Consider the following 4,157-nt stretch of genomic DNA (forward strand, 5'->3'; position numbering starts at 1 on the left):
CCAGGTGACCTGCAAATGCCCCTTCCAACAAACAAAGTATTCTATCATTCTGTGAAGTGGAAAGAGCAACAGATCTGCCACCCCTTTCTCCAGGTTGACAGAAGGCTGGGGGGCTCTGCTGAACCTTGCCCAATATATCTATCTCTTCCCTAAATTATTTGGGATCCAAAACTGGACACAGCAATTCACAGCCACTCACAAGGGCTGAATCACTAATAGGGAAAGGATAACTTCCTTGGATCTGCTGTCCCTGCCTTTGCCAGTATAGCCAAGCATTTGGGTGGGTTTCTTTGCTGCAATCATATTTCCCAGGTAACAGAGTAACAGAATAATTTAGGTTGGAAAAGATATCCAAGACCATCAAGCCCAAGCACTGATCAAATACCACCATGCCCACTAAACCACAGCACAAAGTGCCACGTTTTTCTTTTTTTCCTGAATGCTTCCAAGGATTGTGACTCCACCATTAACTGAGCAGCCTGTTCCAGTGCTTAACCACTCTGTCAGTGAATAAGATATTTTTCCCAATAACCAACTTGAACCTTTCTTGGCACAATTCATCTTGTCCTATTGCTAACTGCCTGGAAGAAGAGACAGATCACCATTTCACCACAGCCTTTCAGGTAGTGAAAAACCTTTCATGTTTGTTCAAAGCAGGTCCCCCCTGGGCCTTTTTTCTCCAGTCTAAACAACTTCAGCTCCCTTAGTGGTTCCTCATACGTTTTGTGCTCTGGAACCTTCACAGCTCTGTTACCTCCTCTGGTCTCCTTCCAGCAACTCAGTGTTTTTCCTATAGTCAGGAGGCCAAAACTGAACACAGGATTTGAGGTGCAGCCTCACCAGTGCCCAGCACAGGGGGACAATCCCTGCCCTGCTCCTGCTGCCCACACCATTGCTGCTACAGCCCAGGATGCCACTGGCCTTCTTGGCCACCTGGGCACTGCTGGCTCCTGTTCACTCACTGTCACCAGCACCCCCAGGGCCTTTTCCTGTGGGCAGCTTTCCAGCCCCTCTGCCCCAGCCTGTGGCCCTGCCTGGGCTTGTTGTGGCCAAAGTGCAAGATCCTGACACTTGGTCTTGTTAAACCTCATACTGCTGGATTCAGCCCATGATCCAGCCTGTGCAGATCCTTCTGCAGAGCCTTCCTGCCCTCCAGCTCATCAACACTCCCACCCAGCTTGGTGTCACCTGTAAAGTGACTGAGGGGACACTCAGTCCCCCCATCCAGGTCATTGATGAAGATATTGAACAGGACTGGCCCCAGTACTGAGCCCTGGGGAGCAGCACTGGTCACCAGCTGGATCCATCCACTACCCATCTCTGGGTCTGGCCATAAAGACAGTTTTTTACCCTGTGTGACTGTCTGAGACACAAGCAGAGACTTTCTCTAGGAGAATATTGTGGGGAACAGGGTCAAAAGCTTTATTAAAACTCAAGGAGAAATACCCACAGCCTTTTCCTCATCCTCTGAGGTTGTCACCTGGTCACAGAAGGGATCAGGTTGGTCAAACAAGATGCTCATTTCACAAACTCTTGCTGGCTGACCCTTATCTCCTGGATTTCCTCTACATTAGTGATTAGTTCTAAGGCCAGTATTGGGTAATCATGAGAAGTAATAATTTACTGAGGTTTTTCTGGATAATTGGGGAGTATGAATCCTGAACTAGTCAAATAAATTTTGCTTGACAACACACATTGGAATTAATTTTGTCTCTTTGATTCAGAAACTTGGGCTGGGACAGGAAGTGCATGAAGCTGTAACTCAATGTTTTCAACTTCTGCTTTTTCCCTATTGATTTTTCCCTGGAGGAAGAGATAGACAATGTTGCTCTCTTAAAAATGTGCAAGAGGCCAGAGATCAAAACGCTGCTCAAACTGCCCCTATCTTGAAGCACATTTTATTAAGAAATAATCACAACAGTCACACTGAATTGAACTTTCTGTAGTTGGCAGTTGTATATCCATGTGTTAGGTGGGCCAGAGTCTGGTTGCCAGGGGAACTCTGTATACTGCAGAACTTGAAATTTAGCAAAACACGTGGTTTCACAGAAATAAATCATATTCACAAATATTCCACTTTTTGGAAATTAATCATATTCACAAATGGTACTAAGGTGTCAAGAGCTAAAGGGACCAGTGGGGAGATCAGTGTCACACTGCCACAGCAGAACTGTCAGGTATCAGGGGCCAAATTTCTTATCTTAGTATGAGTAGGCAGAAAATCTGCATTGGGGTTATGTTGAAGCTGCAGCAGTGTCCAATATAATTACAGCTTCCCAAAAAGTGAGTCTGGAGCATGAAAGGGCCCTGTCTCAGGTCTGTCCTACAGAGGTCACTGCAAACCCACTTCTGAGAAAACTGCAATGCTGGTTTGCAGTGTTTTCACACTGAGAATAGGCTGAAGTGTCTTTGTCTGTCACCAGTGTTTACTTACATCTCACATGTTTGCACAGTGACAAATAAAAATGTCATGCATCCTTTCAGACAGATCCAGTGTGACTTTGAGAGCAAGACATTAGTAAGGATTGTGTTTTGACTTCTCTGAGCCAGAAAAAAAGAAAAAATTAGGACTCCAGCTCATCCTGGTTTTTAAAGATGGACATTCAACTCTAAGTTAGAATAAATCTTGCATTCTTGAAACTTTGATTTTCTCCTACCTTAAGAAGATTTTCAATTTCACAGATGTCTGTGACATTGTGTCTGTGATTTTTTTGTGAAATCTTTTTATTCTTTGTTAGTATTGAAGAGTGGTCAAATAGTTTTTTCAAATTAGAAATAAAGGCAATAGTACATTTGAAAAACCAGTTTCAACACTTGGATTGAACCTCAGATTGCATTTAGGGAAAAATTTCTCAGATGTTAAGCCTTATTTAAGAGCAATATGATTATATTAAATAACAGGTTTATTTGTTTGATTACTGTTCAAGTGTTATTCTGCAGCGCAAGTGGTGAAAGAAGACATAGTGATTCTTTTACCCTGACATTATTTTAGGGATATCATTTCCAAATCACTGAAATAAGGTTTAGGAAAAAAATCCAGATCATGCTTCTGTCTACATCCTACCTTACTTTTTTTTAAGTCTATACTAAAGGAGATCATGCAGGCTCACAGCTGGATTAGGACCTCAAAGAGTTTGATTTTGACCTTGATTCATGAACTTATGGAAGTTCCAGCTTTGGCTGTGGTGGGACTCTGCAGCCAGTGCTTGGAAAGACTGTGTGTCCTGTGTTTTCCCATAGGATTACAACTGCTGCACTTGGGATGGGGCAGCTCCAGATGTAAAGACAAATTAGAAAGCAGTGCCACAGAGAGAGGCCTGGAGCTCCTGGTCAAGAGAAGGTTGATAAAGATAATATTTATTTATTTAAATATTATATTTCTTATAATTTATAATATAGTAAATAATACATAATTATATACATATTATAATATTATATATTTATAATATAATATTATATATTTTTATAATTATAGATTATAAAGATATAATTATAAGCTATTAAATAAAATATATTAATATTTAAATATATTTAAATCAATTTATTATATAAAACAGATATAGATATTTATAGATACTTAGGTAAAAATAAATAGAAATATTTAATGTCTATATTTATTATCTATAGATAATAAATACCACAGAGGGTTTTTTTTATTTGCTTTACAATATGAAAAAAACCCCTGTGTGCATAGTGAAATGCAGAATATTGAAAAAAGATACTTGAGTATAGACATTTTAAAATAACAAAAGGTGACTCAGGGTCAGCCATGCCTGAATATATCCACTGACTTTATGATTGTTACTTGAGCTATCAGTGACCTTTATTGCCAAAACAGTAAAGAAGAGGATAGTAAGAAACAGATTATTCCAGGAATGAAACTATTTTATAACAGCTGCTCTGTCTTGAGCTGAATAATGATAAGAACCTAAAAAATCACCTAATGATCTTATTATGCCAAGTTACAGAAATGATCATAGGACTTGTGATTATAACAGGCCATTAAATACAGAGGTGCCTGTTTTTTTTCCCCCTGCTATTTATATTACTAATTTATTAGTTTAGCCTGAAATTTAAAATTAGATTTTATTAGATTAGAAATTTTAAAAAGATTCACTGTGGAATGTTAATCATTGGCCAACATCCAAAAACATCAT

Source organism: Zosterops lateralis (assembly GCF_965231275.1).
Source record: "Zosterops lateralis genome assembly, chromosome: Z".
Taxonomy (NCBI): domain Eukaryota; kingdom Metazoa; phylum Chordata; class Aves; order Passeriformes; family Zosteropidae; genus Zosterops; species Zosterops lateralis.